This window comes from Cherax quadricarinatus, chromosome 74 (genome assembly GCF_038502225.1).
Source record: "Cherax quadricarinatus isolate ZL_2023a chromosome 74, ASM3850222v1, whole genome shotgun sequence".
Lineage (NCBI taxonomy): Eukaryota > Metazoa > Arthropoda > Malacostraca > Decapoda > Parastacidae > Cherax > Cherax quadricarinatus.
This window is the reverse complement of record NC_091365.1, coordinates 3827359-3841433: the sequence shown is the minus strand read 5'-3', so window position 1 is coordinate 3841433 and position 14075 is coordinate 3827359. Positions and strand designations below refer to the sequence as shown.

The 14075-nt window shown below is 46.6% G+C and overlaps 1 protein-coding gene across 1 annotated transcript in view; it reads left to right on the top strand.

The window, feature by feature from the left end:
* The window catches only part of LOC128700183 (RNA polymerase II elongation factor ELL), a gene marked incomplete in the record, with an annotated part of 380498 nt that overhangs the window by 301915 nt on the left and 64508 nt on the right, over nucleotides 1-14075 (top strand).

The following is a 14075-nucleotide window of genomic DNA, read 5'->3' as shown; positions in this document are numbered from 1 at the left end:
TCACTCCACTCCCACCCACATCTTCACTCCTCTCTTCTCCCACACCTACACTCCTGTCATCTCATCCCCCCCCACCACCACCTCCACCCCTTTTCTCTCTCCTTCCCCAGTCACCTCATGTCTTCCCCCTGCAAGTCAGGCTAACCTGTACAACACTTGTTGAGTGTTCCCGGCGCCGCTGCTGCTCCTGCTAGCTTCCTGCCTTACTCCTGCCCCGCCCCGCCCCGCCCCGCCTCCTACCCTTCCTCCGCTTCCTTCAGCCAAGGCTAACACAACTGTACGGTATTTTTTTCTTTAAGTACGGTACAAAATTACGATACGGTATTTATGATAGGAAGATAGGTCTGGTACCAAATCGCGTGGTCGATAATACCCGAAACCGTCTTCATGTAATATACCATACCCAGGGGAGAGAGAGAGAGAGAGAGAGAGTGAGTGAGTGAGTGAGAGTGAGTGATGTAGGTAATAGTTCTTAGCTTGTAAATATAGTTAGGAATCCTTGTATAACCCTGTGTAAAAGAGACACACACACAGACGCGGATAGGAGGGGGGGGGGACAAGCAAGAAGTCATCTGCCAAATTGAAAGTAACTCTTAATACTAGTTACTCTCTTATGCAAAAGCTAAGGCAAAAAATATCTTGTAATGTTAGTTCCTTGCTTAATGGAGGTGGAAATTTCACTGATTACATTAAAGAGAACATCACAACTAGGGACACTACAGCTGACGTAGTGAGAATGACATGTATCCATGATGGAAACATAAACACATATGCAGTTTAATGTTATCCTTTATTGACAACGTTTCGCCCACACAGTTGGCTTTTTCAAGTCACAAACAGTGTGGGCGAAACGTTGTCAATAAAGGATAACATTAAACTGCATATGTGTTTGTTTCCATTGTGTCGGTATTTTATACCATTTATTTTCATGTAGCATGATGTTGAAACAACCCAGCTACCTGCTCCAGGCCCAGACTCACAGTCAGCTACCTGCTCCAGGCCCAGACTCAGTCAGCTACCTGCTCCAGGCCCAGACTCACAGTCAGCTACCTGCTCCAGGCCCAGACTCACAGTCAGCTAGCTGCTCCAGGCCCAGACTCACAGTCAGCTACCTGCTCCAGGCCCAGACTCACAGTCAGCTACCTGCTCCAGGCCCAAACTCACAGTCAGCTACCTGCTCCAGGCCCAGACTCAGACAGCTACCTGCTCCAGGCCCAGTCTCAGTCAGCTACCTGCTCCAGGCCCAGACTCACAGTCAGCTACCTGCTCCAGGCCCAGACTCACAGTCAGCTACCTGCTCCAGGCCCAGACTCACAGTCAGCTACCTGCTCCAGGCCCAGACTCACAGTCAGCTAGCTGCTCCAGGCCCAGACTCACAGTCAGCTAGCTGCTCCAGGCCCAGACTCACAGTCAGCTACCTGCTCCAGGCCCAGACTCACAGTCAGCTACCTGCTCCAGGCCCAGACTCACAGTCAGCTACCTGCTCCAGGCCCAGACTCACAGTCAGCTACCTGCTCCAGGCCCAGACTCACAGTCAGCTACCTGCTCCAGGCCCAGACTCACAGTCAGCTACCTGCTCCAGGCCCAGACTCACAGTCAGCTACCTGCTCCAGGCCCAGACTCACAGTCAGCTACCTGCTCCAGGCCCAGACTCACAGTCAGCTACCTGCTCCAGGCCCAGACTCACAGTCAGCTACCTGCTCCAGGCCCAGACTCGCAGTCAGCTACCTGCTCCAGGCCCAGACTCAGTCAGCTAGCTGCTCCAGGCCCAGACTCACAGTCAGCTACCTGCTCCAGGCCCAGACTCACAGTCAGCTACCTGCTCCAGGCCCAGACTCACAGTCAGCTACCTGCTCCAGGCCCAGACTCACAGTCAGCTACCTGCTCCAGGCCCAGACTCACAGTCAGCTACCTGCTCCAGGCCCAGACTCACAGTCAGCTACCTGCTCCAGGCCCAGACTCACAGTCAGCTACCTGCTCCAGGCCCAGACTCACAGTCAGCTACCTGCTCCAGGCCCAGACTCACAGTCAGCTACCTGCTCCAGGCCCAGACTCACAGTCAGCTACCTGCTCCAGGCCCAGACTCACAGTCAGCTACCTGCTCCAGGCCCAGACTCACAGTCAGCTACCTGCTCCAGGCCCAGACTCACAGTCAGCTACCTGCTCCAGGCCCAGACTCACAGTCAGCTACCTGCTCCAGGCCCAGACTCACAGTCAGCTACCTGCTCCAGGCCCAGACTCACAGTCAGCTACCTGCTCCAGGCCCAGACTCACAGTCAGCTACCTGCTCCAGGCCCAGACTCACAGTCAGCTACCTGCTCCAGGCCCAGACTCACAGTCAGCTAGCTGCTCCAGGCCCAGACTCACAGTCAGCTACCTGCTCCAGGCCCAGACTCACAGTCAGCTACCTGCTCCAGGCCCAGACTCACAGTCAGCTACCTGCTCCAGGCCCAAACTCACAGTCAGCTACCTGCTCCAGGCCCAGACTCACAGTCAGCTACCTGCTCCAGGCCCAAACTCACAGTCAGCTACCTGCTCCAGGCCCAGACTCACAGTCAGCTACCTGCTCCAGGCCCAGACTCACAGTCAGCTACCTGCTCCAGGCCCAGACTCACAGTCAGCTACCTGCTCCAGGCCCAGACTCACAGTCAGCTAGCTGCTCCAGGCCCAGATTCACAGTCAGCTACCTGCTCCAGGCCCAGACTCACAGTCAGCTACCTGCTCCAGGCCCAAACTCACAGTCAGCTACCTGCTCCAGGCCCAGACTCAGTCAGCTACCTGCTCCAGGCCCAGACTCACAGTCAGCTACCTGCTCCAGGCCCAGACTCACAGTCAGCTACCTGCTCCAGGCCCAGACTCACAGTCGGCTACCTGCTCCAGGCCCAGACTCACAGTCAGCTACCTGCTCCAGGCCCAGACTCACAGTGTTGTGATGAATGGTTTTGAAAACCGACAGGTTGAAGAATTGAGACACTTATGCAACATATGGGAATCTTTATTAAAGAAACGTTTCGCCACGCCGTGGCTTCATCAGTCCTATACAAAGCAGGAAGGTATAAGGAGAGGAGGAGTTTGAGGTAATCAGTCCCTCAGCCTGGAGTGGATGTGTTCAGTCCTACAAGATTGATGGACTGGACACATCGAATCCAGGCTGAGGGACTCATTACCTCAAATTCCTCCTCTCCTTGTGCCTTCTGCTTTGTAAAGAACTGATGAGGGCCACTGTGTGGCGAAACGTTTCTCAAATAAAGATTCTCATATATTGCATAAGTGTCTCAATTCTTCACAATTTTGTTCAAAAGTTGTCATAGGCCTTAATTGTGCTATGGAGACATGCCTTTTAAAGATCCTATGGAGACTTGCCTTTTAAATATCCTGTGGAGACATGCCTTTTAAAGATCCTATGGAGACTTCCCTTTTAAATATCCTGTGGAGACATGCCTTTTAAATATCCTGTGGAGACATGCCTTTTAAAGATCCTATGGAGACTTGCCTTTTAAATATCCTGTGGAGACATGCCTTTGACCTCGTTCCATCTCTTAACCAGTTTATAATTTGGGGAAATTGCAGAAAGACAATATTTAAAAACAACTGTTTTAAATATTTATGTTAATAAACACTGAAATTTGAGTAAACGCATCTCACCCATGATTACCTGTTGAGTGGTAATGCTGTCTTTGCGTTTCGATTTGTATTCACCGATTTGTATTTGTGATGTACGGGGTAGTTTGCAAACTCCCGATGGAGCACCTTCCGGGAGTCAACACCTCCGCAACTCGGTCCCAGACCTGGCTTCTTCGTTGATATCCTGATAAATAGACTGTACCACTTAGCTGACTGTTGGCACTCCCACTGTATAGAATACTACGTGGTTATGATAATGACCGGTGGGGGTCCCGTTCTCCTCCTTGCCCTCCTATCTAAATATCTCTGTGATTCACGGCAATCACATGGGAATGAGGTGAGGTGAGGTATATGTGGTCAGCTGTCAACACTCCTGCCAGTGCTAGCACTAATACCTCCACTTCCCCTCAGCCTTTCCCCAGCCCATCATTCTGGTACCTTAGTGGCTGGGTGTATGTTAGTGGGTGTTGTTACAGGCTGGTGAATGGATGTACTTGATTGACTGGGGTGTATGGCAATGTGTACGTTAGTGGCAATGATTGTTGTTTGTTGGGTAAGACATTTAGTAGTTTATTGCCTACTTGTTTGGCATTTAATGCTGTGCTGCCACCTTTGTGAAGTTGGGCTAGACCTTGACTTTAGCGGGTGTGGGGTAACCCCTGTGTCTAGGCTTCAGAAATGCACCGAATATTCTATTACATGTAAAATACATCGCTGTATACTTCAGAAAAGAAATAAATTTATATTTGTATAATATTTAAAGCACGTGATAGTTGTTTCTTGCAGTTGATGAACAAGGGAGTTCCACGAGTCTGAGCCTGGGGCAGATTAATATTGTAATAATGCTGGTAGAATTACCGACAATATGTAAAGTAAAGGGACACAAGTGCAACTAATGTGACATTTTTATTGTGGCAACGTTTCGCTTTCCAGGAGCTTTGTCAAGCCGTTACAACTTGACAAAGCTCCTGGAGATCGAAACGTTGCCACAATAAAAATGTCACGTTAGTTGCACTTGTGTCCTTTTACTTTACAGATTAATATTATCATGGGGGAGCGCTAAACCAGTAGGGATTATACAGCGCCTATGGGGGGGAATGGAAGGTATTCAGGCTTAATTCAGAGAACTGGAACATAGATCCAACTCCCTAGATCAAGAGCCCCTCGCCAGCGTCAAGGAACCTCCCTTGAGGGGAGCCTGGGGCAGAATGCTTGGGCATACTGTCAGGTAGCGTTACTTTGGAAATGTTGAGAAAGTTTTCGAATCTCGTTCATGAAGAAATTATTCGGACTGAATGTGTTTTCTCTTGGTTAGTCTTGTGGTGCAAGTAGTGTTGCCTCAGGATCTACAAAGTAAGCATTTGTTCCTGGGAGATAAAGCTCAATAATATCTTTAAAGATGACCACGGTTTCCAGTTACACTCTTCATGCTGGAATTACTACACCTGTGTACTTTGTGTGTGTTGCCTTTAAGGCAGAACTTGCGTTCTTGGATAATAAAACAGTTGGTTTAGAAAGACACGTAAGCAAACACTATGACATTATTTTTTTTATTATCACACCGGCCGATTCCCACCAAGGCAGGGTGGCCCGAAAAAGAAAAACTTTCACCATCATTCACTCCATCACTGTCTTGCCAGAAGGGTGCTTTACACTACAGTTTTTAAACTGCAACATTAACACCCCTCCTTCAGAGTGCAGGCACTGTACTTCCCATCTCCAGGACTCAAGTCCGGCCTGCCGGTTTCCCTGAATCCCTTCATAAATGTTACTTTGCTCACACTCCAACAGCACGTCAAGTATTAAAAACCATTTGTCTCCATTCACTCCTATCAAACACGCTCACGCATGCCTGCTGGAAGTCCAAGCCCCTCGCACACAAAACCTCCTTTACCCCCTCCCTCCAACCCTTCCTAGGCCGACCCCTACCCCGCCTTCCTTCCACTACAGACTGATACACTCTTGAAGTCATTCTGTTTCGCTCCATTCTCTCTACATGTCCGAACCACCTCAACAACCCTTCCTCAGCCCTCTGGACAACAGTTTTGGTAATCCCGCACCTCCTCCTAACTTCCAAACTACGAATTCTCTGCATTATATTCACACCACACATTGCCCTCAGACATGACATCTCCACTGCCTCCAGCCTTCTCCTCGCTGCAACATTCATCACCCACGCTTCACACCCATATAAGAGCGTTGGTAAAACTATACTCTCATACATTCCCCTCTTTGCCTCCAAGGACAAAGTTCTTTGTCTCCACAGACTCCTAAGTGCACCACTCACTCTTTTTCCCTCATCAATTCTATGATTCACCTCATCTTTCATAGACCCATCCGCTGACACGTCCACTCCCAAATATCTGAATACGTTCACCTCCTCCATACTCTCTCCCTCCAATCTGATATTCAATCTTTCATCACCTAATCTTTTTGTTATCCTCATAACCTTACTCTTTCCTGTATTCACCTTTAATTTTCTTCTTTTGCACACCCTACCAAATTCATCCACCAATCTCTGCAACTTCTCTTCAGAATCTCCCAAGAGCACAGTGTCATCAGCAAAGAGCAGCTGTGACAACTCCCACTTTGTGTGTGATTCTTTATCTTTTAACTCCACGCCTCTTGCCAAGACCCTCGCATTTACTTCTCTTACAACCCCATCTATAAATATATTAAACAACCACGGTGACATCACACATCCTTGTCTAAGGCCTACTTTTACTGGGAAAAAATTCCCCTCTTTCCTACATACTCTAACTTGAGCCTCACTATCCTCGTAAAAACTCTTCACTGCTTTCAGTAACCTACCTCCTACACCATACACTTGCAACATCTGCCACATTGCCCCCCTATCCACCCTGTCATACGCCTTTTCCAAATCCATAAATGCCACAAAGACCTCTTTAGCCTTATCTAAATACTGTTCACTTATATGTTTCACTGTAAACACCTGGTCCACACACCCCCTACCTTTCCTAAAGCCTCCTTGTTAGAAAGACACGTAAGCAAACACTATGACATATTTATTAGAAAACGTTTCGGTCCTGGGACCTTGATCACTTCTAACATACAGAGGTAGAAAGGCATTATATATATAGGCGGAGAGTGGGGTGTGACGCACGTGACCTGAGGAATGTCATAAGAACATAAGAATGGAGGAACACTGTAGAAGACCTACTGGCCCATGCGAGGCAGGTCCTGCCTCGCATGGGCCAGTAGGTTTATACCAATAAAACAGCTACACGAGCAAACTGGAAATTGTTATCCAAACTCTGCGAAAATGTGTAGTAATAATAATAATCCATTAATGCACAAGATCAAATTTTCGAGATTTTTTGAAGAGGTAGGCTTATTTTATCGACTCTGTGAAAGAAAGAAAATGTAAATACCATTGTTATACGTTTTTTTATACCAACTCCAAGGCTGAGGGACTGATTTATATAGGATAGTTGTACTGTCTTCCCATTATGTCCTTGAATTTGTATTGATAAAGCCACTGGATGGCGAAACGTCTACAATAAAGATACCCAGATGTTGCACATGTGTCTAGTTCTTCATGCACCATTGTTGGTAGTTCTGAAAAAATGAGATTTAACTCTTACGAGTGTACCAGTTGCTCACACTGCTTTAAGTTTAGAGTGAAGGGGCAGACTGTGTTGGCGTCACTACAGTTATCCGGTGGAGTCTGTACGCTAATGGCTCTCATTTGCACGCTGCTTAACACCACAAACGATGTCATTCGAGTTGCTGGTAACGACAATTGAAAACTAGAATTAATTTCCTGTTCTTGTATACGAATTACCAAGTGAAAATTCGTAACATTGTAAAGAGCAATTAGTAAAATTTGAACACTGACTCTAAACCTTTATAAATTCAATTCCAGATGACCGTGACTCTTACGTCAATTTGTGACTCATTAAGTGGAGGAGTGTAGCAAATTTTATTATTACTTCCTCTTCCTCATTGTATTCAACTGGATGTGTTTGTAGGAGTTGATTCATATCTCGAGTTCTAACCTCTTGACTCTTATCAATACTGCCAGATCATATCTACTCCTGAATCTGTGTAGTGTTAGTAAATAAGTTTATTTAGGCACAGGTACACATAAGTATTAATTATCATACTTTGTGTAAATTACCTAGGATAACCCCCCTCCCCCTTCAAAAAAAAGTCAGTGGCTTATTTCCATTGGGGTCCTTGAAAAAAACAAAAACATGCTGCGATTTAGCTGTAACTTAAAGGGCATTTACTAACGTCATCGTGGCTCATCTGCGTCTGGAGCTGCCATCTATGTGGTAAAGGTCCAGGAGGTAGAAAAGGCAGTCTCATGTTCTTGAACTATGAAGATACACACACACACACACACACACACACACACACACACACACACACACACACACACACACACACACACACACACACACACACACACACACACCTTAATCAAGGAAATAACAGAACCTACTAGGTTGGGAAATATTCTGGACCTTATATTCTGTTCACCAATTAACGCTAATCTGGTAGAGAACATAACGGTATTAAATACATTAAATTCAGATCACAAACTAGTCTACGTTCACACCTGCACAGACGCCAGTTCCGAGCATTCAAACACAAATCGTTACCAGGGTGTCTTCAACATTAAATGTCAACCATAAACGTGTATTAAATGAAATCAGATAATTCATCACTAGATTTTGCTCCGATGGGTGAGTTTGGAAGAGGCTCTAATCCTTTAATGACCATTCGCTTTTAAAGCTAGTGTATCTTAGGCCGTATAGCTGACAAGCAGTTGGCGATATCAACCAAAACTTGAATATTAACCAGTGACTCTAGATAATCTAGCTCTAGATGGTAAACTCAGGTCACTAGGAACAATGCTCCCAACTTCATACCATTCAGAGGAAAAGTTGCAGGTTGAAAAAGGAACGATACTCTATAGGTAGAAACAGCCACAGACCTTCCTACAAGTTCCAGTCAATGTTAATAACAAAAAGTGGTACTGGTTAGAAAAAAGTTCATTGGCACTTGCTCTCTGGCGGTGTTACAGAAGTGATGACCCAGTGAGTCGTAACATCCCTACCTCATAACCCAGTGAGACGTAACATCCCTACCTCATAACCCAGTGAGTCGTAACATCCCTACCTCATAACCCAGTGAGTCGTAACATCCCTACCTCATAACCCAGTGAGTCGTAACATCCCTACCTCATAACCCAGTGAGACGTAACATCCCTACCTCATAACCCAGTGAGTCGTAACATCCCTACCTCATAACCCAGTGAGTCGTAACATCCCTACCTCATAACCCAGTGAGTCGTAACATCCCTACCTCATAACCCAGTGAGTCGTAACATCCCTACCTCATAACCCAGTGAGTCGTAACATCCCTACCTCATAACCCAGTGAGACGTAACACCCCTACCTCATAACCCAGTGAGTCGTAACATCCCTACCTCATAACCCAGTGAGTCGTAACATCCCTACCTCATAACCCAGTGAGACGTAACATCCCTACCTCATAACCCAGTGAGACGTAACATCCCTACCTCATAACCCAGTGAGTCGTAACATCCCTACCTCATAACCCAGTGAGTCGTAACATCCCTACCTCATAACCCAGTGAGTCGTAACATCCCTACCTCATAACCCAGTGAGACGTAACATCCCTACCTCATAACCCAGTGAGACGTAACATCCCTACCTCATAACCCAGTGAGACGTAACATCCCTACCTCATAACCCAGTGAGACGTAACATCCCTACCTCATAACCCAGTGAGACGTAACATCCCTACCTCATAACCCAGTGAGTCGTAACATCCCTACCTCATAACCCAGTGAGACGTAACATCCCTACCTCATAACCCAGTGAGACGTAACATCCCTACCTCATAACCCAGTGAGTCGTAACATCCCTACCTCATAACCCAGTGAGTCGTAACATCCCTACCTCATAACCCAGTGAACCGTAACATCCCTACCTCATAACCCAGTGAACCGTAACATCCCTACATCATAACCCAGTGAACCGTAACATCCCTACATCATAACCCAGTGAACCGTAACATCCCTACATCATAACCCAGTGAGTCGTAACATCCCTACCTCATAACCCAGTGAGTCGTAACATCCCTACCTCATAACCCAGTGAGTCGTAACATCCCTACCTCATAACCCAGTGAGTCGTAACATCCCTACCTCATAACCCAGTGAGTCGTAACATCCCTACATCATAACCCAGTGAACCGTAACATCCCAACCTGATGACCCAGTGAACTGTAACGTCCCCACCCAACTTTTCAAAAGTGCACCCACTGTGTTTCCCACCTGGAAAACTCATGTTGCTTTAATTATTGTCCCTCAATCCCATGCTGAATTACTATGCTCACAACTTAACAGCGCCTCAGATCACAAAACGTCTACACTAGGATCTAACATGTTCTTTCATGTAGTTGTAGAATTCGAGGGTCTTCGCTCCTGGTCGATGGCCTGATCTGTAAGTCAGTTCGCTCTAAAGAACACAGTCCAATGTAGGCGCCACAACCCGGCTGATAATGAAGAATTAGACATGTGCACCATCTGGGTGTCTACAGTTTCCCCGTTATGGCCTTTTGTATTGATAAAGCCACTGGATGACGTAACGTCTACATATAAAGATACCCAGATGTTGCACATGTATTGTCGGTATTGTATATCATTCATGTCCGACCGACAATGATTTGACTCGAGGAGCTTAATAAGTTCCAGCTTGATTAACTATAATTTTTAAAGGGGTGGAGGGGTAAGCCAGTGGAAGACCTCGGTCAGATGACCAAAAGCTCCAACGGAGGGTCATTATATGACTACGACCCGCGTCAGGAAACACTTGTCCTCTTTCCTGACAAATCTTACCTAATCTAACCAACTTGAAGACAACTAGGATGTGTGTTGGTAATTTCTCTACTGGTTACACAGTTCCTGAGCCTCAAACCTGTCTTCAGGGCCCATGAATACCCCTTTTCCCACTGTCTTTTCTTTCATCGTGACCACCCGGTCCCAGACATGTCTCCTTGATAAGTAAGACACATGTGCAACAGTTAGGTAACTTTATTCCGAAACGTTTCACCAACACAGTAGGCTTCTTCAGTCGAGTTCAGAGGAGGCAGGAGAAGCAGTAGAAATGTGTAGAAATGTAAAGACTATGTAATCAGTCCATCACCCTTGAAGACGTTGTTATGAGGTAGTCATTCCCTCAGTCTGGAGAAGAGTTCTGCTCCATAGTCCTTATCAACCTGTCGGTATTGTATACCATTATCATATTTACCATGTCTCCTTACTGACAGCCTGATCAACCAGGTTGTTGGTGCTAGATGCACGCACTCCAACGTATACACCACAGTTCGGCTGATCCTTCAATGTGAGATTTCACACCTATGAGTCAAAACATGTTATCACAGCCGCAGGAAAATGGCAGGCTGGATAACTGGAAATTTCAAGAGATGGTAAGCCAGTGATAATGATAATGTTGCTTGTTCGCACTTGGCTGGAATATTGCTGCGTACTAACGACCTCCCTTCAAGGTGGGAGAACGCGCAGAGAACCATCACTGCTCGTGTGAATTTAGTCAATTGCCTGAATTATTGGAACCTCTTGAAGTACCTCGAATTGTACTCATGTTCTCTCAAACTGTACTCTATGGTTCCTTTTGTCTGTGGACACTGACCAGTTAATAATAGGAAGGTAAGAGGACAGACAACCTTACCTGGGTGACCACTACGGGAAGACAGGTTGCAAAAATTATCAAGTAAATGACTCTTGGAGTTCAGCGGGGATATGTGCAAGGTCATGTAATTCCTGGGAGAGATCCGACACGAAGTGCAGACTACCTGTTGATTATTTTGCAGGTCACTGTCCCTGCGACCCTGTCTGGGACAGGGTTGCAGGGACAGAGTCCTGTGATATACCTGTGACCGGTTTCAATATATTTTCTATCCTCGCAGCTCGGTCTGAGGCCAGGCTGCTCTCCTGAATGAGTGTTCTACCAGGCTGTTGCTGTTGACGGTCCGCTGGCCAACATAGTCATCACATCGCAGTGAATCTGCTGTCACATCAAGGGTAGAGAAAAAAACATGGGATGAAGATCACCTGGAACACTTATCCGGAGGAGCACATCAATCTTATGACTTGGCACCTCTTACCCAGCTGGCAAATCTCAGAAGTTTTCAAGAACGTCAATAAGAGGTCCTTGAGTTGGTTTATTACCAGTAGTGATGATGGTATTAGATACCTGCTGAAGACAGCTGAAAGGGAGAGGCTTGTGTTTTTGTGATGTAAGACAACTGGAGGGGGTGTTGTCGCAGAACTATGCTACGTGATCATTCTTTAATGGAGAGGCTTCAAGAACCTGCCTGAGGCACGCTTATCCAAGAAACAAAGTATATTGTAACTAGCTAAATTCTTTATCTGTATGTGGAATATACTCGGTCAGGTCCCTAATCTCCATATTAAAGCATCTTATTGGAGATTGGGGGTGAGAGAGATGGAGAGGAGTCGTAGAATATATTCACTGAAAAGCAGGGGTCTTTCCTATAGAAATGAACACCTGTGCAATATTTGTATATCCACATGTTGCATATGTCTAATTCCCCATTTTGTCGGTGTTATATACTATTATTGTAACTAGTCGAACCTGCAGATGGAATCCCAACAACATAGTAGAGTGAGAGATATACGAGAAAGTGTAAAATAAACCCAGTGAAAAGCAGGGGCGCTATGGGTAAAATAGAACTGTGTCAACATCTCAGGCACAAGACTGTTTAACCTGTCGAGTCTATTCTGATGCAGGGTGTGAGAGAGGATATTGGCAGAGTACCTGGTTCGTCTCACAGCCCGGCCTTAGGCCAGGTTTCCTTGTTGACATTCTACTCAACCAGGCTATGTTAGAGACCCGCAGGCCCATATAGGCATCACACTCCCCGCTGATCAGGACTTTGCAAGAGAGTTGGACTAGGACTTGTGTCAACTCGTCAAACGCTGTCATGAACTAGTCTTAGGTGTTTATGGTTGGTATTGGCTGGTCGTGATAGGTGTGGGCCTGTGGTGCTAGGAATGGGCCGGTGGTGGTAGGAGTGGGCCGGTGGTGGTAGGAGTGGGCCGGTGGTGGTAGGAGTGGGCCAGCGCCGTTGCGTGATAGGAGATCAGGTAACTGGGAGTGCCCGGCCGGCCTACCTGTCACCTGTTGTCTCCTGGCCTGGTCTCTTCTCTTGTGCTCACTACCACCTGACTCTCTACCTTCTCTCTTTAATTACTCACTTGTGGTCGCACTACAGTAACTATGGTCACACCATAACTTTACTCACATCACAGCAACAATGCTCACATCACAGTAACAATGCTCACACCACAGCAACTATGCTCATACCACAACAGCTTATTCTCTCTACTCATATAATGTTAGCTTCACAATTATTTGCAAACATTATCACCTGAGTACCATTGAAGTAGGACCTGTGTTGGTCTACTTGTTGCTGGCTCCAACAACCTGATTGATGAAGCACTCAAACAGCAGGCCTGGTGTGGGAACGGTCCGCGGGGGCACTAACCTATGAAACTGCATGTGATGTACTCTATAGGTAAGTTCCCTCGTGAAGATAGGGATGTATAGCGGGGAATATATCTCTTGTATGCTTAGTGTGACGGGGGTAGAGTGAGCCTCGTGAAGATAGGGATGTATAGCGGGGAATATATCTCTTGTATGCTTAGTGTGACGGGGGTAGAGTGAGCCTCGTGAAGATAGGGATGTATAGCGGGGAATATATCTCTTGTATGCTTAGTGTGACGGGGGTAGAGTGAGCCTCGTGAAGATAGGGGTGTATAGCGGGGAATATATCTCTTGTATGCTTAGTGTGACGGGGGTAGAGTGAGCCTCGTGAAGATAGGGGTGTATAGCGGGGAATATATCTCTTGTATGCTTAGTGTGACGGGGGTAGAGTGAGCCTCGTGAAGATAGGGATGTATAGCGGGGAATATATCTCTTGTATGCTTAGTGTGACGGGGGTAGAGTGAGCCTCGTGAAGATAGGGGTGTATAGCGGGGAATATATCTCTTGTATGCTTAGTGTGACGGGGGTAGAGTGAGCCTCGTGAAGATAGGGATGTATAGCGGGGAATATATCTCTTGTATGCTTAGTGTGACGGGGGTAGAGTGAGCCTCGTGAAGATAGGGGTGTATAGTGGAGGATGTATATCTTTTGTAGGGTTAGTGTGTAACGAAGGAGGAATGGGAGGGGGGTAGAGCGAGCTACAGTATGCTTGCTTAGGTTAGGTTAAGTAAGGTTCGTCAGGAAACAGGGTAAGTGTTTACTGACGCAGGTGTTAGATGATGACCCGCCGTTGGAGCTTCTGGTCATCTGATCGAGGCCTTCCGCTGGCTTACCGGTCCACCCCTTTAAAAATTATGGTCATAGTTA